Below are 24,029 nucleotides of genomic sequence, written 5' to 3' on the forward strand. Positions count from 1 at the left end.
ATGTTCCAAAAGAGAGGAGAGAGGTCAGTCTTAGGATCACAAAGTCACATAGCTACTATGCCAAAACTGGTTTGGCTCAGAGGATAGAGCATCAGTCTGCGGACTGAAAGGTCCCAGGTTCGATTCCAATCAAAAGCATGTACCTTGGTTGCGGGCACATCCCCAGTAGGAGGTGTGCAAGAGGTAGCTGATCGATGATTCTCTCTCATCGATCTTTCTAGCTCTCTATCCCTCTCTCTTCCTCTTCGTAAAAAATCATTAAAATATATTTAAAAAACAACAACAAGAACAATGAAGTCACATAGCTAGTAAGTGACACAAGGAGGATTCAAACACCACACCCTGTGACCTGGAAAGAGACAGCAGCAAGTCTTTCTAAAAGCAAGCCTATGAATCAAGTCTGATCGCCCCATTAGTCAAAGGTGTGCCATGTCTACAATTTGGGTCATCTGAGGGATGCTGGATGTATCTGCTCCCTTTCCCTAAGAGCCACATTAACATCTTGAGTTTGCATGTGAGGCACTTCTGCCTCTCCTGCTGTAGAGCAACTCCGTTGCTAATAAAAGCAATGCCTCTCACTGTGACTAGTGCCAACCCCAGTCTCTACGTGCCAATGGTCTGTTGAATTTTCCCACCGACTTTTCTGGATGGCTCTAAGCAGACAAACCACCCAGACTGCAGCAAATGTTACTTGGAGAAGAGCACGTGCCAGGAGCAACAGGAAAGAGGGGCCCACCCTCCCTGCAGATGGAGCTTTCCTAAGTAAATCCATCCTCCAATGTAAGTTAATTATTCTTACCAGGGATTCTTATGAAGCTTGCAATTGCCAAGTACTTCAAGATCAATTTCATGAGCATTTCCCCGACTGACTCTATAAGGTTGTATTGGCCATTTTACAGAGAGTTTTTGGTGACTTGCACGAGGGCGGGGATGCAGGTACTCAGAGGCAGCCTCAAGGTTCAAAACCACTCAGCTCCAGAGTGCCAAATCATTAGGCTGGCTGGCAGAAAAAGAACCTACTTGCATCTTGGTTTCTCACTTGCCAGGAGATCTCAGAGGGCTGTGGATATTGAGACATTTTGTTAAGACTCAAAGGGACCCCGGCCAACTTTTTAACTCCTAAAACTCCAGAACAGGCCACAGGGTTGAGGAAACAAAATCAACAGGATGGGATGTCCTGAACCCGAAATTTCTCATAATCACAAAGGAAAGGTCCATCTAAAGCTGTCTAAAGGTGTATAGAGCTGGAAGCCATGAAGAAAGAGCCTAATCCACTTACTAGTGGCATGGACTGGACAAATGACCCTACTTCGCTTCCTCATCTACAAGTAGGAAAACTACATCCCTCCAAGCCTGCTGTTAGTACATTTGGACTACTTTGTAAAAAGAAGAGAGAAGAAAAAAAAGTCTCCTCTAGGTGGAGGGATCCCAAAAAAGCACTCCTTTGCTGGCCCAACATGTACAATTTCGTACCCTCCTCAATGACTGACTATAAGAAATCCATGAGAAAATGTGGGCAAAGTTAGGTTCCTTTACCTTTGGTTTAAACATTACTCCCTTGGCAGGCCTTCCTCATCCTCCAAGACAGGCCCTCCTGCAAAATGCTCTCTGGGATCCAGGCACAGTTCTCCTCCTTAAGGACTTGTTTCATCTGAAAATGTGTGCATGTAATGCCAGTGTGCCCTGTTAAAATAGAAGCTCAGTGAGGGTTAGACCCTAGATCTCTCACCTTAGCTGCTGTAAGCCCACCTGTCAGCACACAGTCCAGCACACAGCAAACTTGTTGAATAACTGAGTGAGCACATGAAAGCATTCAGAGGTAGTGAGCTAAGGGAGATGGCCTCTACCATACTACAAGTACTACTCTGAAAAAGGACTGCTCCCTCCATTCACTTCTTCCCACTGGGCCTATCCATGATCAATGAATCCCAAGCCTTAAGTTGAAGATAAATATTGAAAGACCTCCTCTTACTTTTTCACTTGTTCATATTTATTTTTAACATGTCTATAATAAAGGTCACATCCATTCAATCAATAAATGTTTGCTGAGTGCTTCACAGATGCCAGGCACTTTTCTAGGAATGAGGCATGGATCATGAGTAGAGTCTTGGACCTAACCTTCTAGTGGGAGGAGATAAACTACAAACAGTTGAACAAATAAACAAGCACATTTCAGGTAGTGATGAGTAATGAAGAAAATTAAGACAGAGTAATGTATTAGGAAGTAATTAAATGGAAGGGACATTCTCATTGTTGAGAAGACGAGAGACCTCTTCAAATGACAAGACAGTTCCAGCCCTGCTAAGTTCTTGTGGACAGCATTCCAGGCACAAGTATCAAGTACAAAGGCCCACAGGCCCCTGGGCTTGGCACATTTGTGCCATGAAGAGAAGGTCACATGACTGGATGAGGGACATGAGGTGAAGGTGGGATAGTGGGCAGGGACCAGATTTGGTAATAACTTGCAGGGTAACGAGGTACAGATTGATTCTACACACAGTGGGTAACCACTGAGGGTTTAAAGGAAGGAAATGCATGATCCTGATTGTATTTTAATAAAAATCACTCTGGATGTTCAAGCAGACATACAAGCAGGTAGAAAGCTATTGTAGAACTAAGGCTGCTTTGAACTAAAGGGAGAGTTGGGCATGAAAACAGACTCAAGGCATAATTTAAAGATAAAGTGACAGAATGTGCTGATGGATGTGAGAGCAGAAGAAAGAGAAAAATCAAAGATGATATAATCCAGAAGAAAGTAAGCTACAATGGACCTCTCTGACTGTGTACCGCCATGGATCTGGCACCACTGGCTCAATTAACCCTCAGAACTTTGAGAGGGAGGTCCTATCATCCCCACTTAAAAGACGGGAAAACTGAGGTTCAGAGGGAGTAAGGAGCTCAAACTAGTAAGACTTTGTGCCTCCTCCAGTGATTAGTGCCTTTCTCTGAAGATTCCACAGGGCTGGGATCCTGTTCCAGCGGAAGCTGCAGAAAGCTCTTCCAGGGATCCAAGCACTCCGTCGGCAGATCAAGCACTTTGGAAATGAAGCGGGGCCGAAGCACCATGCTGGGAAACCCACCGATGGGTTCACATGCAATCTGTTTTACATCAGTCGCCAGGGTTATTTCAGCCCTGTGATCTCACACGCCCTGTGACATGATGGGACATGACAAGGCCGACCGAGGAGACCCTATCAGCAGCAGAGCAAGCTGGCAGTTGTTGTTGTTGTTATTATTATGTTTCAAGTAATTCTTTTTCACTGAGAGCCACTGCCAATTTTGAAACCCCGATGACTAACGACAGTGGTTAACCCATTTGGATAGGGTGATAGATGGAAAAAAGCATGAGTGCTGGAGCCGGAAAGACCAGGACTCAAGTCCAGGCTGACCCACTTGGGAGGTGCTAGGCCTCGAAAAAGTTTACTTCTCTAAGTCTCCAGTGTTTTCTACTCCAAAACATGGATCACAAAACAACCAAGTTATACTGGTGATCTCTACTGCAGAGCACGTGAAAACTACCCAATAAAAGCCCATTATTAGCATCCTCCTTCTTCTCCTTTTTCTCCTCCAATACTAAGCCTTTGTCTTCAGTAGCAGCCCTCCTCTATTCCTAGGAGAGGTGAGCTGTAGACCTGTTTATGAAGGCCTGTGCATTTAGGATGCAGAGAATTCTGTAACAATTCTCCAACTCGGTTGGCTTCATCCTAAACTCCTGACATCCATCTCAGGGATAACATGCACAAAGTGAACTGCTAACCAGACACAGAGCTTGCTAACTTTACAGTCTTGTGAAAGTGAAGTAATCACATCTTTAGAGCTACAAAACTGAAAAGGCTTCGCTTTTACTGTGAGGAACATAATAAGGCCCCAGGCACATGAATCCATCTAAGCTTTAGGTGTCTCATATGTGAAACTGTAATAATGCCCTCTTCCTAGGAGTGCTGTGAAGATTAAGTAAAATACTCACATAACATGCTCAATAAATGTTACCTTCCCCCCACTTCCCACCTTCCTCGGCTCAGTGTAGGGAAGGACAAGCAGGGAGAGTCTGGGGTTTCTAGCATTCAAACAGAGGCTCAGATGACAGAATCAGAAGGTCTATACAGCTCATGAATACAGAATAGATGGGAGCCATGGGAAAAAACACACACATAGAGAGATATCAACCAAAATAGGAGCTCATAAGACACCCTCTCTTTCCTGCCTATTGCTGAGGCCTCTGTAAGTTTTTAAAAAAATATATTTTATTAATTTTTTACAGAGAGGAAAAGAGAGCGATAGAGAGTTAGAAACATCAATGAGAGAGAAACATCGATCAGCTGCCTCCTGAACACCCCCCACTGGGGATGTGCCCACAACCAAGGTACATGCCCTTGACCGAAATTGAACCCAGGACCTTTCAGTCTGCAGGCCGACGCTCTATCCACTGAGCCAAACTGGTTTTGGCAAGTTTTAACTGTCAAAATGAATATTTGTACGGCTCCTTTGGGTTCTCCATAGCTTGTACACATCCTACCTCATCTGCTAATGTCCAAAGCCCTGGGGTGGGCAGGGCAGGTGTTATTAGTCTGTTTTGCAGGTGAGAAAAGCAAGACCCAGAAAGGTTAAGTAATTTAAGCAGGATTACAGAGCACGTCTGTAAAAGAGCTCCGAGGAAAACACAGGTTTCCAAGCTCCCAGTCCACCAGCTTCTCCGCCACACCTTATAAATCATGTCCCTAAGAAGGACAACTTACATTGCGCCTTTAACTTTAATGCGTGTTAAAAATTATAAACCGAGTCACTGGGCCTTGAGGGCCCAATCTCTGAGATTCCTGCAGGTGCTTGTGGTGATAACAACAACAATATATTCATGCGAAGTGTTCTGCTGGGGTCTGTGGCCAACTCCAGGTAGGCTGCCTCTTCTGGCGTGACAGTGACAATATGCCCCTGCCTTCACATGTGTTTCCTCTGTCATTTACTCGGTTCCCTAAACTCTTGCTCCCTAAAGAGGTCATTTGGATGGGCAGCATCACTATCCCCCAGGCACTGGCTAGAAATGCAGACTCTCAGGTTCCCCACAGAGCTTCCAAGTCCAAATGTGCATTTTCACCTGATTCCCAGGTGATTCATAGGCACGTTAAAATTTAAATCAGCACTGCTCTCAAGAACTCAAAAAGTGTTTTTTTAAATAAAAAAAAAACAGTTAATGCATAATGTAGTATGCTGGCAAAATACCCATACTAATAGTTAGGATATGATTACTGAGTTGCTTCAACCTTCAACTGTCTATTTATTAATTTTATAGGCATTTAATCGTGGTGCCTACCACATCATAGGCACTAAATAAATATTTGCAGAACTGATGGATGATTAATTATCTAACCATCTATATGTAGCATCTGCCCACCTCTTTTTTTCTCCTACTGGTCTTCTATCCTGGAGGATTACATAAATTAGTGCTCATGAAGAACTCAGAACAGCGCCTTGCACCCAGTGAGTGCTAGAAAAGTGTCAAACATCATTATTAACAGGCAATGAGGTAGCAGCATTCATAACTGGCCACTCCAGCTCTGAGGAGGAGATGGGGAACAAGGGCCACCTTGGAGCTTTGCGGGAATGCCACTTGACGGGATGCAAACTTATCTTAAGAAACAGACACTCTGAAGCATACTTGAGAATGCAGAGAAAAAATTATTCCAGTGGATTCCAGGGAAATGATTAAGTGTCCAGGAGAGGTGGGCTGACAGATTATCAGTGTTGGTATGTAAACTATGTTTGGCATAGTAGTGAAAAGCAAAGCACTTCCTCATATCTGTAGCTGCCTCTTGCCTTATTTTAGATATGAAGATAAGAGATCCCAAGGCAATGAGCCTTGGTGGTGGGGAATGGCTTGATGGACAGGACCACTCAGTCGAGTCACATAGACACTTCTGGTTCAAAGGTGGCCTTAAATGTTAATGAGCCTTCACTTGCTACCCAGGTCTCTTCTCTCATACCTTGTTCTTTCCCACTATACTGATGTTGCTCTTTCCATTAACCCTTAACTATAAGAGGCTTTCCCACTTCTCTCTACTTCCCATTCTTTAAAAATTAGCTCAAATCCATCCCTCCATTCCCTCCCTTCCATCTCATTTTTCTTTTTAACTTTTCAAGTTATCCTGAAAATTCCACCATCATAGGGATTGTGCCTTACATTCCTTGGAGCTCTTCCATGATGCCTTCTCTGTCCCTTGCACTGAACAAGTGCTCAATATTCATGAATCAACCCAGCTGTTTTTTTGTTTGTTTGTTTATATTTTATTGGTTTTTCACAGAAAGGAAGAGAGAGGGATAGAGAGTAAGAAACATCGATGAGAGAGAATCATCAATCAGCTGTCTCTTGCACACCCCTCACTGGGGATGTGCCTGCAACCAAGGTACATGCCCTTGATCGGAATCAAACCAGGGACCCTTTAGTCCGCAAGCCGACGCTCCATCCACTGAGCCAAACTGGTTTCGGCCAATCCAGCTATTTTTACAAATAGATAAAAGACAAGAGATTTCAGATGGATTTCTTACCACTTTGTTATAAAATGAGAGCATACCTGTAATATTTAAGAAACAAAATAAGTTTCCCAGAGTTCAAGCTACATTTATGCTGCCTCTGCCTAACTTATATTAGGTACTTTTCTAGAGAGTTGAACCAACTTATTTTCTGCTATTCCTGTTATCCTCAGATCAGAAGAAGGCCTCCGAAGTAAAACTTCAAGTTACACACAGCTGTGTACCACTAAGATTTGCTGAACACTCCATAGGTTCCCAGGCTGTGCTTAATGTTTACGTGCACTAATTATCACAACGTGAGTGATAATGTTGGCACTGTCATAGTCCCCAACTGAAAGTTGAAACTGACTTGGAAGGGTAATTTACTCAAGATTACAGAGCTAGGAAGCAGTGGGGACACTGGAACCCATATCTTGTCTTCCATAAGAACTTATGGCACTTACCCATAATGCACTTCTGTCTCTGCTTAAGTTTCCTTTGTCTTTCAGAAACACTGAAAAGACTGTCTAATAAATTGATATCAGCATCCTATCTAATGCAGAAAAAAAAAAGAGCCAATTCAATGAACAATGCTCACAAGAAAACTCTACCTGCAAAGCAATTCAACTCAGGCTATAAAACACACTCTCCAGGCTGATTTTTGGCACAAAATGTCAAGGACAAAATAAATTTTTTTGCTGATTAAAAGAAAAAACTCTCTGTGGCAGCTATTAAATTTTACAGCTGAAGAAAGGGGGCATTCATTGGCCTTAGCTCTATTTTGGTCCTTAATCATAATGCCTAAGCTCCTATTAGATTTAGAAAAACAAAAAAGTATTTTTTTTCTTGATGTCTCAATAGAATGTAGTCCTTCCCAAAACAATGTTAAATAAAACTGAGATACTTAAAAAAAAAAAAAAAAGGCTTGAAAAGAACCAGTTCTACCCTTTGACCCTGTGCATGGAACCATCATTTCAAAAACGTTTCAAAGCATTTTTGTCCTCTGTGGATATTTCTGTCTTTTGTAGGAAGTGTCAGTTTAAAAAAAAAAAATCAGCAAGATTTTGCATTCATTAATATTGACCTTTCGAGACGGACTGGTTTTATGTCCTTGGCCAACTTATCTGTTTTTACGTGAACAGTTCAAGATCCTTCCTCACGCTGGTCTTCAGCTCCTGGCCGGATGGAGTCTGAGGCACCTACAGAACAAAGGCAGCGGGGCCCCTGCTGGCACCGGGTGCTCCCTGCTCTGAAGCCCGGGATGCAGCCTCGGGACAGGGGCCCGGCGCTCACTGGGAAACTGTTGCACACGCTCAGCCTCCAGCCTCACGACTTGTGTGGGCAGCACTTGGCCCGCTCTCTATTTACACAAATTCCCTAACGGTCTCTGGCACCGCTGACGTCTCAGAGGGAGGCACAGTACATAGAGTGTTTCACATGAAATCTTTAAACAAAAGGAATTAAAGAAAATCCCTGTTTAATAGTAAGTTTTTACCAAGCTCCTAAATTCTCGAGAGCATGTGAAATATTAACTTTCCCCAAATGGGAGCACAGAGCTTGCCTTGTTTCAGCTCAGACGGTTGGGTCACAAATGTTCTAGGGTAGCACGCCTCATGCTTAAGAACCTACGGAGGTCCTTTTTTAAAAATCATGGCTTCAAAAAGCACAGGACCCGAAGTCACACAGACCTGTGTGCAAATCCTGCCTGTGACACGCTCTGGGTTTCAGGTACTTAGTGTACACATTGGGGGATAATAGTGGTAACTGATTCATGGCCCTGTTGCAAGATTTATGTGGTATGATGTGTAGAATAAGCATCCAACGTGCAGTGGTGGGTGTTGAAAAGAAGTCAGGCTTCCACTCTCCTGACTCACAGAGGGCTTGTCAGCAGAAATTACAAAACGGTGAATCTCTAACACACATTCCTCAAACCTCCTCCTGTTCCACTCACTCAACTCCAGCCTGAGTCTGGCTTGGTTTGCCACGGGTCAGGGCTTAGCAAGGGGGCAGCCACCAGGGGGCGCTACACGAGAGTCAGGATTGATGAATGGTGATGGTGATTCCTGGTTTGGGAACCATGGCCCTGGCCTTGGGGCCAGCTCTCTCAGCCCCTGCCCAGCCCTAGGCTAGGCAAGCAGCACCGAGGGATTCTCTCCCACCCTCAGTCACCACCCCAGCAGCCCCAGCCGCTCCCCAAAAGGCCACTTTGCTTGCCCAGATCACTGAGCCAGCAGAGCTCTGCCATCAGGCACTGTGGCTTTGCCCACAACAACGCTGCTTCCACCAGGAGCAGGTGGCGACTCTTAAACGGCCCCACCGCTTTCCCCTCCACCAACCACAGCCATTTCCCGTGGCCAGAGCTCTCCCCATGTGGTCTAGAAGGGTTCCATCTGCCACGTCTCCATTTGCCTGGACAGCCGGTCCCAACTTCACATGAGAGACTCCTATGGGACAAGGTACAATGGAGACCGGAAAAGCGAACATGATATCATTTTTTATTATTTTCCGCCAGTGTTCACGAGGCATAGCTCATGCAATCAAATTTGGGTCTAACAAGAATCATGTTCAGTAAAACGATGGTCAACAGATGTAATGAATATTTTAGTCCTGCTTAGAATATGTGAGCATCATAATATTATTTCATAGGTTAGAAAGAGAATCAGGAAAGTCATACACCAAAAAATAATTGAAAGTGTTTTTTCTTTGATTGTAAGATTAGAACTGCTTTTTTATTTTCCAACGTATCTGTAATATATTCAATAATCCATTCATTTGAAAAATACTGATTGAGTACCCACCACATGTCAGGCAGCTGCTGGGTGCCAGAATTACTGTGGAGAACAAAGCAGATTCGCTCCCTTGGAACCCACAGTCCAATGGAAGAGGGGGACATTAATCAAGTAATCACACACGTATATAATTACAAACTGGGACACAAGCCACGAGGAAAAGTATAGGGCGCCATGAGCAAACGGAATAGGGGGACCGCTCTCCAGCGTGGGGGTGGGCTAGGGGAAAGCATCCCTAACAAAGCGCCATTTAAGGCTGATTTGTGCAGAGAACTGAAAGGGGAAAGACTCCTGGCCATTTGTCTCCCTTCCCTGGGCTCTGTGAGCAGCCCAGGCGTCTAAGCGGAAAGCTGGGGAGAAGCAGAGCCAGCTGAGGGAACCTCCGGAAGGCGAGACCAGCAAGCTGGCCAGAGCAGTATCATGTCTCCAGGGGCTGCTTGGGAACACCGTGTACCGTCAGTGCACGGGCAGAGGCAAACAATATTGGCGCAATGTTCAAAACTCTATTTTATCTTCAAGCCTGTAACCAATGCTTCAGAGAACAAATGGCAGGTGTATTTACATTAAACACGAAACTCATTCAATCCTGCATTTGTGAGGGACTGGGCTCTTTCATTCCTGGCTTCGCTGGGGTTTTGTAGTCTGTTATCTCTTATTACCATGTTATTAGGCTTTTCCTCAATCCTTTCCACTCGCCTACCCACGACTCCTTTCATACTTTCTCCACAAGTATGTGCCACTGGGTTTCCCACCCTGGCCAGCCCCGCGGGGAAGCGCCTGGCACAGGGAATGCTCTTTTTATCCTCTCCCACCACAATGGTGGCCATGTTGGGCCGATCATTTTGCGGTTATTGTTCAGGCTAAGAGGAAGGTTAGCCTTTTCCTTAGACAGCCTCAGCTGCAGATGACACTGCAGGGGAAGAAAAGGAGGGCAGGAATTTAATTTTCGGGCATAAGCTTTGGAAGCAGCATCAATAGCAGGTTCCGGAGGTCAGGTTTGGATTGGGGATAAGACAATCAGACCCTGCTAGAAGAGGGATGCCAGAAACATCAGGATTCCCTACGGTGGCCTGGAGGTTTCTTATCATGACACACTGGCCTCTAGGGCAAAATGCTCCCTTGAGCAAGAATGACCCATACATTGCAAGATGTTTTTGCATAGCTGGTTCAGGGGGCACTGAGTGCCAATAGTAGCTAGCCAGCATTTTCTCTCATGTCAGACTAAGGGGCTGAGGGGGTAGGAAATTTTATGAGCTCTAAGTCCTCAATAATAACATTGAGTCACCAAGAGAGCGTCATTCTTATGCCTTCCCCCCAACCCTCCACACACACACACCTTCCAATCCCCCCAGTCTTTATTCAAGTAGTTTCTTCCATGTCTCTTCTCTAGCTCTGCTATAAACACCCTACCCATTTCTCAAAGCGCAGGTAAGATTGAAAAAGCAAACATGATATCATTTTTTATTATTTTCTGCAACATTTCTCCACAAAAGCCCCCCTTTCTCCCTGTAGAGTAACTCAGCTCTCCAAGCAAATTAAGTGCACCTTCCTAGAACCCTTATGCCACCCTACGAGGTACACCAGCTAGCAGCAACTGCCTTATTGCTCCACCCCAATCGGGATGCTTTGATGGCCAAGACCCTGTCTGCTCACGTCTGCGTTCTCCCCAGGCCCAACAACGCGGAGCAGTGAGTCAAGACTGAGGAATCAAAACTAGGTTTACATTCCAACTTTCCCCTTCACTATTTATTGGCCTTGGGTAGATCACTTCTTAACCTCTCCGAGACTCAGTTTCCTTGCCATTAAAAGGAAGATGACCAAGATGCCTACCTTCACGTGGTTGTTGTGAAGATTTAACGAGGAAATGCCAAGCACGACGTATTCAACAAAGGGTAGCGATGGCCGCACAGGCAGTGCTGCACAGCGAACAGATAACCCTGAATTATCCTGTGTGATCCTGAGCCAGTTTCCTCCGGAGGCTCGCCCAGACCCCATCTGCTCTCCCGCGCTGCGACTGTCAATTCCAAGAGTGCTCATGAGCCAAGTCACATGGAAGCAACATGGAAGATCAATTGATTTTGCCTTGGGAAGGAGGGAGCAGAGACAAAGAAAAAGGAGAGGGCAGATTTCAACTAATTTTTACTGATCGCTTCTGAATTCATTCTTGAAGGAGGATTTGGAAGTTGCCAAGCAGAGAAGAAGGGTCTGAGGGTCAGTGTACACAAAACATCTGACACTTCCACATGTTAGCAGAGCAATCTGGAAAGGGTCAGACTGTTTAAAGCCTTGGGAGTTACTGAATGGACTTGGATTGTCTATCTACCTCAACTTATAGGTTCTTACTAGTAGCTCTGCCTGAGGGCTCTCTCTTCTTCTCTTTTCTCTCTTGTCTCTTATATCTTGTCTCTTGTCTTCTCTCTCCCTTAACCTCTGGCATGAACTGGGATGCAGGGGATGGCTCAGCAGTAACCTGGCGCATGCTTCTCTCTCTCTCTCCCTGCCTGTCCACTCCCCCAGGAAAGGAGAGACAATAAACCAGAGCAGGATTTGTCTTGCAGCCACACTTGAACCTGTCTGAAGCCTTCACAGCCGCATATGAAACTCACATATAATTTGTCACAGCTGAAAAGCCTATTTCTAATCAAACATATTCCCCCTATGCTTCACCTCCCTAAATACTCTAGTATATTTCAGAGTTCTGGCTACTTATCTGGTGCTGAAAAGGAGAAAGTGAGGGCTAATGATGTCTAATCTTTTTTTTTTTTTTAACTTAAAGTGTTGTTTTTGTTTTTTGTTTTTTAAATACCTATTTTTGAAACACCTAACAGCTTCTACAACTTAGTCATTCCTTCTGCACACCTAACCTACAGCCTCTGACTCAAGCAGAGCGGGAGGGGACTGACATTTATGTTTGTTCTCAGAAGAAACCACCAGAGCCTTCCCCTTGAATTCACGTCTGTTCTGTCCCAGAAGGTTCCACGGGAGAGGCTGGCATTTCCAGGGTGGCCATGGGAGGACGGTGTGTTAAAGATCTCATCACGTGTGAAACACCATTAAAGCCCATCCAAACGGACCCCCCTGGCCATACCATCCTCCTGCGTTTATTATTGTCTTTTCCCAGCTCTTATCCAAACAGCCCGGACAGCTTGTTTATGAAGGGCTCAGTGGCCCTCGCAGCCAGAGAGGCGATGACAGAATCACAGGGTGATGTGGCCACAATAAGCCCAGCTAAGAAAATCTCAGGGGGAGGCCATGAAACAGGCCAGAGATTGGCTTTCTGTCTAAAGTAAGCCTGCCCAGAAAGGTGCATCTGTCTGGCTGCTGAGTAGTTGCTCAATAAAAACACGTTGAATGAATAATGAAAGAACCATCGAAATCTTCACCAACAGCCGGGGAAATGGTATCAACCAGAGAAGGAGCCAAACTCCTTCCAAGACACACAGCCTACCTCTCCTCCTCCTCCTAAGAAATGTTTATGTGTATTTTTTTCTGATGTTGCATTGAGAACTTCTGTAAAATATATTTAAGATTTATTTGCTTCCTGAAAAATAAAAAAAGTGGCAATACAGGAGAAAATTCTATAAACCAAAGAGCAATTTATATTATATACACATATGAAGTTTTTCCTTTATAAATGAGATGTTAGAGATATGGTCTTATAACCTGCATTTAGACATTGTGGTCTTTATTAAGCATAGAAAAATCCAGAAGGTACATTTTCTTCACTTACCAAAAGTAAAACCACTACATTCCTAGAGGTGATGCCTTTCTTTTTTACCAGAAATACAAGAGTTTTTAAAGATGGGGAGAAAAATAAAAATAAATGGCCCGGCTAAGTGAAAACATTTGGTGTTATTATTGGCAATAGAGTTTGTCCATTTCTTATCTGAAGGGCTTCTTCTCACTCCAGGGTTAATGTGTTTTGTTAATCTCAAGTAAGATAAAGAATATCTGTGTCTCCCCACAACTGCTGGTGATTTCTCCTCCCTTGCCCTCAGTGACAGCATTCTAACGGAAAAGAACAGGGAGAAGAGAGGCAGAAGCATCAGGTGAGAACTGCTCACATCATTCCCTTCCTTGACTCCGGTACATCCCTTCCCCCAAACTAAAAAGAGACAACCCAACTCCTTAGGCAGCATCATCAAAGATACATCTTCAGCCTCCTGTCCCAGTAACCCTCCTCTCCCTCCCCTTGAAATGGAATACGCCAGCCCCGAACAGCGGCATGCCATTGCTCTTTTGATCTCTTTGCCTTTGTTCATGTCATCTACCATTCCTAGACGATTGGTCTATTTTGCTGAACTCTTGTTCATCCTTCAAAACCCAGCCTACAGCAACAGGCCTGGCCTTCTCCAGTTCTTGCACAGACTCCGGTACACCCCTAGCACTTTGTTAACACTGCATTTAGAGCAGTCTCTCCTTGCATTAGAATAATATTTGTCTTGTCCACTGGATGGTAAATTTCTGAGAGTAGAGATGAGGACCAGGTCTTAATTCACCTCTGTATATTGTCACAGCACCCCCCCACACACACACCTGGTACGTAGTGAAAGTTCAAGAAATGTTTGCCGAATGAGTTAAAAAATGTCCAGTCTCATCCTCACAGCCAAAACTTGATACCTACAGCTTGAGCAGAATTCCTTACCCAGGCCCTTCAATATATCCCATCCATAGATCAAAATGCTCCATTTATTGTGTAGAGGTAGTACATCCCCTCTATACATACTTTACTAAGAGTTTTTATAACATCAATGGGTGTTAGGTTTCTGTCAAAGTGCTTTTTTTGTGTTATATGATTTTTAGCCTTCACTTTGTTTAATGGGGTGTATCATATTAATTTGTGGATGTTGAACAATCCCTGCATCCCATGAATAAACTCCACATGATCATAGTATAATATCCTTTTAAATTCAGTTTGCTAATATTTTGTTGAGAATTTTTGTGTCTATGTTTATCAGAGATATTGGCCTGTAATTTTCTTTTTGTGTGATGTCTTTATTTGGTTTTGATATACATGATAATGCTGGCTCTTAAAATTAATTTGGAAGCGTTCTTTTTTGTGTGTGTGTCTTTTTTTTGTGTGTGTGTGTGTTTGTTTGTTTTTAAGAATTTGAGAAGAATTAGTATTAAGTCTTTGAATGTTTGGTAGAATTCACCAGTGAAGCTGTCTGGTTCTAAACTTTTGTTTCTTGGGAGGTTATTGATTACTGATTCAATCTCCTTACGAGTAAGGGGTCTGTTCAAATTTCTTCATGATTCAATCTTGGTAGGAAGTATGTTTCTGAAAATTTATCCATAATTTCTACATTGTCAAATTTGTTGATGTATAATTGTTCATAATAGTCTCTTATGATCCTTTGTATTTCTGTAGTATCAGTTATAATATCTACTCTTTTCTTTCTAATTTTATGAGTCCTTTTCTTGATTATTCTAGGTAAAGGCTAGACTTTATCTAATATTTTCAAAGAACCTGCTATTAGTTTCATTGATCTTTTCTAATGTCTTCTTACTATTTCATTTATTTCTGCTGTGATGTTTGTTATTTCATTCCTTCTATTAACATGGAACTTTATTTTCTTTTTCTAGTCCCTTGAGGTGTAATGTTAGGTTGCTGATTTGAGATTTTTCTTGTTTCAAAGTGTTCCTTGTAATGCTTTATGGCTTAAACTTTTTTGGTTTTTTGTTTCTTCCTTTTCTAGAAGAGCAGCCTAAGTGATTTCAGTAGTCCAAACAAAATAAAGATTCAAAACTATATATAACAGTATCTACTTCCAGACACGATCTCCTTCTTGTGCCCAGATCAACAATCCTAAGGGATAGTTACTCTTATCTCCAGTGAACAGATGAGAACACTGAGGCTCAATGAGGTAAGAACACTGCACAGGCGTGAGCAACCAAATCAAGGTTCAAACCCAGCTCTGTTTTAACTCCGGAGGTCATTCCATAGGTTTAAAAAAATGAGGCCACATGTTTGGAAACATCATAGTAAAAGAGAAGCTCAAAGTGTCTTTCACAAGATACTGGTCCATGTAGTAAGCAAATAATCCCCCTGGAGTACCAAATTTGTAGGCAATATCTCTCCCCAACTCCCATGGTTTACACAAGAGTTTTGTTTTCCTCGGATACAGACATCTAGAAGCATGCAGCCCAGGACTCCCATGATGGCTCTGCTGCTCATGGGGGTGTAGGCCTAACTCACTGCTCATCATCCCTAGGTGGGGATCTTGTTCTCCTGGTCCAATATGGCAGCACCTGCAATCCAAGCAGACAGAAGGAAAAAAGAGAAGAAGGTGCAAAAAGCATCTAATATATGCCTTCTGAGAAAGCTCCCAGAAGCTACCTCACAACAATTCCACTTACAACCCACTGGTCAGAATTCAGATGCAGAGTTACACCCATCTGCAAAATAAGGTGTTCTATCATTACAAAAGGAGAAAAGAACAAATAATGGGAAATAACTAACAACCTATGCCACAAATAGAAAATTAAGGAAAAGTAGAAGTGTGTTCTGGAACCACTCTAACCAGCAGAGATATGGCCTTGAATAATAAGAGAGGAAGGAAGGAAAGGGGACTTAACATTTAATGAAAACCTGTTATGTGTCTGTCTGGGAACAAGACAGACAGTCCCTGCCCTTAAGGAACTTAGAGTTAGTTAAGGAGTACAAATGAAATTCCAACTCAACCTACATGTATTAGTGTCCTACAACTGCCTTAACAAATAATCATAAACTTGGTGGCTTAAAACAACAGAAGTTTATTCTCTCCCAATTCTGGATGCCAGAAGTCTGAAGTCAAGGTGTCAGCCAGTCCACACTTCTTCCCAAGGTTCAGAAGGAGAATCCTTCCTTGCCTCAAGCATTGGGTGGCTTCAGTAATTTATTGGATTGTAGCTGCAATATTCCAATCTCTGCCTCTTTTCTTCCATGGCCCTTTCTTTTGTCTTCCCTTCTTTTTGAAAGAACACTTGTCATTGGTTTTAGGGCCCACCCAGATGTATCAGGATGATCTCATCTTAAGATCCTTTTTTCCAAATAAGATACATTCACAGATTCTGGGGTTTAGGACAAGGGAACACCATTCAACCCATTATAACTAGCAAACTAGCAGATTAAATTCATTGTCTACTGAGATATAAAGGCATCATTCAGCAACATCATTCATAATTCCTACTGATTCAAAGTATGCATCATTAAACCTATGAGTATGCATTACGAAGGATAACTGCCATAGGGAAAAGGTACAAATGCTCAACTCACATTTGCAAGATCCTTTTTCTAAGTGAGGTCACATTTACATGTTCCAGGATGTGGGTACTGTTTTTAGGCACCACTATTCAAACCACTACACTACAAAAAACCCACATAGGATAAATGTCCTTGTTGTTCTGAAGCTCTGGGTTGGGGAGTCTGCTTCAGTAAGCACGTGTGCATTGGCCTGAGCAGAAGGCACTATGCTAGACATTCTGGAGGGTCTATGGACGAATCATAAAGAGTCCAGACCTTATTCAGTAATCTAGTGGAAGGGATCAGACAAGAACACAAATGGCCATTTAGGAGCAGAGCCAGAAAAAAGGTCCCAAACAGGGCTATGAGGACACAGGAGGTAAGCTGTATATTCGAGGACCAAGAAAAGCTCCATGGAGGAGACAGGCCCCAAAGGCTAAGCCCGGATTTCAAGAGGCAAGACTGGAACTCAGAATTCTGAATCCATAGCCCACTGACTCACCCCCACCATCCCCATGAGACCCTGGAACACAAGCCTTCCTTTACTATTTCTGCCTTCACTGATCTCTTTTCTCTGTTTCTGCCTAAATGAGCCCAAGAGTCCTCTCTGTGAACACAGGCAAGGAGCTCTGTCTGAAAAGAAGACATTGTGTAAACAAATACACTGTCTTGTTGGCTAATTGTTCATATCTAAATTGTGTTTCTAGCATGTGCTCTTTGAAATACAGACATCTTGTGCAATTCGCCATAATTTACTCATCCAACTGAAAAATTCCCCCTCCACCTCATCACTCAGGGAGTGCAGGCAGTACCAATTAGATGTCAGTACAGTTGGAGAACACAAAGATGTAGAAGACACAATCCCTGCCCTAGAGGGGGGAAAAAGGAGTGAACACTGCTTAGTAGAGTAAGTGCACAGAGTTCTATAAAAGAGTACATGTCTTATTAAAAGAACTTGAATCAACACATGAGAGGGTCTGTCCCACACACTTTCAAACCAGAAGCACAGTGTAAAAGTTCTTGCATATTAGAGAACAGACCTTTTTTTTTTTTTTTTTTCCAGCATGCCAAGTACTTTTAAAGATTGTCAAAGCTCTCTGGATGCTTAAAAATAAGCCCAGGAAGTGACACTGAGGAGAATAAACAACTACAGATCACTTTCTAGCATTTCCAACATATTTATTCCATTTTCTTCACGGTTTCATGTAGCAGTTACTCACACGGGTTGACTAAAGAAAAGAAGAAAGAAAAGAAAACTGGAATAAAGTTGACCCAGATGTGCAGAGTGCCTCGCTCTGGGAAAATGTGCACAGGTGTCAAGACTTCACACGCTCGAAAGGCAGCACCAGGAGGAGGCTGGTTGGACTGAGGTTTACGTCTGAGTTCAGAACTGCAGCAAGGTCAAGTGAAGGATAAAAGAGCTGTGGTAACCTGGATCTCCCCTCGACAACCACCGTAGCTTTTAGATCTTTGTGGGGACAATGTGGCTGGAAGGGGTCCTTAGTCCACCTATCACCAGTGCTGTCTGAAGACAACTTCAATATACTTCTCTCCAATGCACACAGATGCTGTTGTCATTATTAAAATCCACATTCACCAAAAATGACTGAATGCTGGTGTGTTGTTTTTTTCACATGCACTTACTGAAAAGTGAGATATTATAGATGCAATGACCATCATCTCAGCTCAGTCTCCTCATGTAAAAAAAAAAAAAAATGAAAGAACCTGAGGGAAAAAATATATATGTGTGTGTGTGTGTGTGTGCTAAAGCTTTAGTGGGGAGGCAGGTGCATTCCCAGGGTGGGAAGCAGGAGGAAGAAAGGAAGGTGAGGTGAAAGCAAATACAAGGTAACACATTGGTTACCAACCTGTCTCAACCTCTCAAGAAACTGCTGGTGGATGGGGCATCAGGACAAGGATGCATAGAACCCTCCATAGCTTGGAACAATCTCCCACTGCCTGACTCCCCTTGGCTGAGATTCACCCTGGGCCCTAAATCTCCTGCCCTACTGGATTGTGTCGGCAAAACCTCTATACCAGTGGTTCTCAACCTTTCTAATGCCACGACTCTTTAATACAGTTCCTCATGTTGTGGTGACCCCCAACTATAAAATTATTTTTGTTGCTACTTCATAACTGTAATTTTACTACTGTTATGATTCGTAATGTAAATATCTGTGTTTTCCGGTGGTCTTAGGCGACCCTGCTAGCGGTTCTCAACCTGTGCGTTGGGGGTCACCATAACATGAGGAGCTGTATAAAAGGGTCGCACCATCAGAAAGGTTGAGAACCACTGCTCTATACAGAGCTCCTGGAGAAGCCAGTGCCCACCCACAGGCACAAAGCTTGGTCTGAATCCTGGCATGGGGAGAGAAGCCAAGGATTCTGTGCTATTATAGGTTGGTCAGGCCTGTAGGCTTACTCTGTGGGCTCCAATGTAGCAGGAGCCATGGAGGCGGGGCTGCAGGCTTGCCCTGGGGAATGAGGAGGTAGTGACTACAGCTAGCTCTCCATGGAGGAGAGGCAGGCAAATGAACAATCTGGGGAGGTGAACAATCTGGGTCCCATACAGCTGTCTGTGGACAACCTCTGCCATTTTTTTTGTTCCTGTGGATGAGATTGTGAACATTTTGTTGAATACATGTTCACATACACACCCATATATCAATATGGGAAAAGCTCTGGAAAGTTATTGATTAGTTATTGATATAATAAAATACTAAACTATTTATGAAAGTAAAAATTAGTCCTTTGTAGCAAAGGATGTTGGGAATCAAAGGCCTAAGATGGTGAGTCATGAAGAAATCAGCATTTCTGCGTCCTGTTCCAATTGTGACCTCATCCTTTTCTTTGTCTCTCCTCATTTATAAACAAAAGGCTCCAGGCACTTTGTAAAGGAGCCTGTTTCACTGGGAGAAACATTTGTTTTTGTAGCAAAAAACCTGAGTATGAGCCGCATATCTGCCAATTCTTGGCTACATGATCTCAGCAAATCCAGACCTCAGTTTCCACGCCTGTAAATTGGAGGAAGAGGGGAGAGGTCATAATAGAGGCCCCACACACACTGTTCTGAAGAGTCAGTATCATAATATAAATAAAAATAGCCTGAAAGCAACAATGTACTACCATGCATAGATATTATCTTGAAATAGGAAGATCGGGGGAGTTTGGAGGTGCAGGAGAATTTAGATTTTGGATATGGGAGAGTTTTTAGATTCATAATGAGAATGAAGAGCAATAAGAACAGATTTCCTTCTCCTGCTGTGGTCCCAGGATGAAGAGAACTGCCTGAGACTTAAGCAAAGTTCTAGTCATCTCCTGGCAAGAACTTAACCTGAACTTGGGCAACTCTGCTCACTGCCAAGCACAGAAAATATTCTTAGAGTTTACCAGGATTTAAGAGGAGCTTTGAAGACTCACCAATTTCTAGAACAAAAAGGAGTGCAGCCTAAAATTTCACATTTTATAGAAAAGAAATCCAAAGCTCAGCCACGTACACGGCATGACTGAGCCAAGGTCAGATACCTGTTTATGGCAGAGTTCTTCTATAATCATTAAATAACTGCTATCAATTGAGTGTGTGTAATGTGCCAGCATGCATTAAACACTTGACACAGTTGGATTCATTTCATTTCTTAAAAACAACTTTATGAGGTGAACATCAATGGCACCATTTTTGGTGAGGACAATGGAGACTGAGACGCTTAAACAACTTGCCTGAGACTATACAACCCAGCCAACAGCCCGTCACCAAAGACTATGTCCTTCACCTGTTAGACTCCGCCTCCAGGGGCATCCCCAAGTCCTGTCCAATGAGCTGCTACAGGCCATGGTCTTGGGCAGTAATAATCACCTCCCGCCTAGAATGCCCTACCCCTATGGGACCTCACCACGTTTCCAGCACAAATGAAACCTGGATCACCTGGGGTGTTGTAGAAAGTGCTGTTCATAATCTGAGCAGTTTTCCCCCCAAATCAAGCCAAGAAATAGCAGCTGAACACTCATTTCTGGGGAAGTCATTTTGGTTTCCTCTTGGTCTTCCCTGAATTCAACTTTTGTAAATTTTCTCTCTAGCCTCTTGCTCCACATAAAGTGACAGTGCAATATTTGCTTTTATTTTGATTTAGGAAATGTTGTGGCTTTTCTTTTGACAAAGCAAGTAAACAAACAATAACACACATCATTATAATAAAGCTAGTAATAATAATAAAGCTTCATGTGTAACCAAAAGAGGGTTTTCTTCTTTGTGCATATGCCTCAGTAGCAAGCAAAATGGAGAATGTTATTTCAGAACCTTAAAATAAAACGAAAGCACATATGTTCTGTAAAAAGCGCTGTTTGACAAGATCAAGTTACCTCGGGAGAGGGAAGTGATTTCACTAACTGTGCCTCTCGAACATCTGAATCTCCCTGGTGACTCTGGCAGAGAGGGTGGGGTGCAGGGGGTTAAACCCCACCCAGGTGCATCTGGGTAATTACCCTCTGGACACTTACTAAAGAGCTGCCTGCAAGGCTTAACCTTGAGCAGGCGCAGGAGGGGTTAAGGGAACTGACACAGCTGGATTTGCATTTAAGGGAAATCCATGGACTGGGCCTGAACACCCACAAGCTGTATGAGATTCTTAGAGAGGTCACTCAAGGCACACATAAAATGTCTTTTACAAACACACACAAATACACACAAATCTTGATGGCACATGTGCTCCTCAGGTGAAACCATATGCTTCCAAAATGACCCTGGTTTCTATAAAAGAGGACACAGGACAAGGGATCACTCCTGTAACCAATACCAAAGAGTGCGCCTCAGTTATCAGGCCTGTGTCCAGGAGGCCATGCGCTTTGAAATGTGCATAGAAGTGGGTCGATTTTCACCATCAGTGTGTTTTGTTTAGTGATCTAGGAAAAGCCCTCCTCAAAAGAATCTCATCTGCCAAGTGAAGAGTGTCTGTTGTATTTTACCTGTGCTTAAAAAAGGTCTAGAGAAGAAATGACAATAAAAACCCATACTATCAAAGGCATTCTACATGGGAAGATTTGATTACATTTGGCTACCTATTGCTAATAATTATAATATTCTCTTCTCTACATAGTCCCAGTGTTCTGAAGTGCATTATTTTATTCTGATTATTAAATTTATTACTTGGGAAATTAAGCTATAAACTATGGTTAAAAATGTTCTCATTTTTCTTAGGAGACTATTTGGCTTTATCTATAATTTCTGAGTCTAGTTCTTTTTTCCTAGTTTAAATTACACTCTCATCTTTACCCACTTCTTCCCATGTATAATCAAAGTCAAGTCATATTGTCAACAGCTTCTCCATGATGGTGCGAATCTATCTATTATCACGTACGCTTTGCCAAGACCCAAATAACAAATCCTAAATAGACATCTGTGACAGCTTTTTCCATCTTTAACTAGCATTTTCACACTTCATTATTTTTAGATCTACATCCGCTCTACACACTATATGTCAATTACTATAAAATTGTATGTGCTGTCTCATTACCATTTGCGTTAGAAAGATGTTTTTCCCACATACAAAAGAACCTTAAAAATATTATATGTTCATTACTTTAAGAGCTTTATCTACCCCTGTCCTACAACTATTCTCATTATCCTTTCATTAAAAAATGTACTGTCTTCTTTGGAACTCCTTTGAATTAAGATCTTTTTAATTTAAAAACAAAACAAACATTGTTTGCCTCTATCAGAGATTGGAATTTTTTTCACCTTTATGATCCATACTTCCCCAGCCTTGCCCATAACATCATGGACATTAAAAAACACTTTGAAAATACCAGGAGGCATAAAGAAAATATTAAAACAACTTGTAATCTCACCACCTAATTTAAAAATCTTGCTATCCCGATGTATTCAAGTCTGTAGTGAGGCAGAGCATTTGGGGGAAAATTAAGTTAGAAAACATGTAATTTTAAAAAATATTTAGTAAGATCAACAGATAGTTTCTTTCCATATTATTTAAAGAATCCAGTGGTTGGAAGTGGCTTTAAACCCTACCAGACCTGAGGCCCTGAACCTAACTGTCCCCTGTACCTGGGCTCCTGAGCATTAAAGAGAAAAAATCAACATGATATAGAAAAATGTTAGTTACATGCAAACAAGTGGTTAGAATAAGATGGAACTTGGAGACATTGTAGAATATAGGTCTAGGCAAAGTACTGAAAATTAGGAACAGCGGTATAGAGCAGATTCAGAAATTACCGAAAAATCGGTACAGCGGTCTGGTAGGGCCTCATTCAACCACACTGTTAGAGGCCAGAAGGTTAAAAATCTGTAGCCAGTGAATGGCTCCCATCAGGTTCCTGATCTGCCCTCTGCTTTTCTCCGCACTATGGCAGACTGCCCTCCACTCTTGTTTTGCCTCTGGAGCAATGAGGCTTGGTGGTTGACATAAGATAGGGCCCTGCACTATCTTATGCAGGAAGGTTGAAAGGTGCAACAAACAGGAGATAAGACGCCAGGCTGGAGGTGAGATCTCATCAGTTACCCAGAAGAGTGGCTTTAGGCTGTGTCTTAGTTGTCTCCAGCTGGTATAACCAAGCACCATAGCCTGGAGCTTAAAAAACAGAAATTTATTTTCTTACAATTCTGGAGGCAAGCTATCCAGGATCAAGGGTTGGTTGCTTTGAGGCCTTTCTCCTTGGCTTGCAGATGGCTGTCCACCAACTGTGTCTTCATACAGTCCTTTATCTGTGATGTCTGTATCCTAATCTCCTCCTTTTATAAGGACAGCAGTCAAAATCTTCCTACTGACCTCATTTAACTGAATTTCCTCTTTAAAGGCCCTATCTCTGAACACAGTCATATTCTGAGGTACTAAGGGTTAGGATATATAAATTTACATCAATATATAAATGTTGAGCGGGGACACAAATGAGCCCATATCAGGCTGATATAGGTTGCTGTTGTTTTGGTTGAATTTTATGATTTGGGATTCAATGAACTGAAAGATTCCAGCACAAAACGGCAAACACACTGCCAGGTCTGAGAAGCACAGGTCATGGGACTTTTAGTCAAGATCTTGCCTATTTCCAACTCTGCCACTGTCTGATTCTGTGCCTTTGGTGAAGTCTCTAGGTCTCAGTTTCCTTCTCTATAACGTGTGCTCAGTGCCCGTTCAAGATGAATTATCAGGTGATCACTAAATTCTCTGTGAACCCCCTAGCCTATGAAAAGTACACAACACTCAGGTTTGCTTCCTGTCTATATCACACTCCTCTCCAAAGATTCACATTGTTTAGTATCATCACTGCAGGGCTTCCCTGAACTGATGCCCTGAACTGATCCCCCTTTGCTGCCATCCAACTAGTCTACTGGTTCTTCCCTTCCTCTTCTCTATCAATCTCTAGAAAAAAAAACCCATTCTTACCACTCTTAAGACACTTCCACTGCAGCCTCCTCCATAAGACCTTTCCTCACCGGTTGTGGTTTCCTGTGCTATTGGTTCATCTTCCCTCTCTTAACATATACTTATCTAGCCTCACCATTA

At 42.8% G+C, this 24,029-nt stretch overlaps 1 protein-coding gene and 1 long non-coding RNA gene across 3 annotated transcripts in view; both read right to left on the bottom strand.

The window, feature by feature from the left end:
- ROR1 (receptor tyrosine kinase like orphan receptor 1) overlaps positions 1-24,029 on the bottom strand; it is a 390,155-nt gene that overhangs the window by 232,587 nt on the left and 133,539 nt on the right. The window lies entirely within an intron of this gene.
- LOC118722760 lies at positions 5,541-23,087 on the bottom strand. 2 transcript variants are annotated; one of them, XR_004989118.2, is made up of 3 exons: positions 22,533-23,087; positions 21,715-21,727; positions 5,541-5,552 (listed from the first exon to the last, which is right to left on the bottom strand). It is a non-coding gene; the product is annotated as an uncharacterized LOC118722760 (long non-coding RNA). The 2 variants fall into 2 exon arrangements; XR_004989119.2 differs by lacking the exon at positions 5,541-5,552 and adding an exon at positions 10,674-10,685.

The sequence above is a fragment of the Pipistrellus kuhlii genome, unplaced genomic scaffold (assembly GCF_014108245.1).
Source record: "Pipistrellus kuhlii isolate mPipKuh1 unplaced genomic scaffold, mPipKuh1.p scaffold_m20_p_2, whole genome shotgun sequence".
Lineage (NCBI taxonomy): Eukaryota > Metazoa > Chordata > Mammalia > Chiroptera > Vespertilionidae > Pipistrellus > Pipistrellus kuhlii.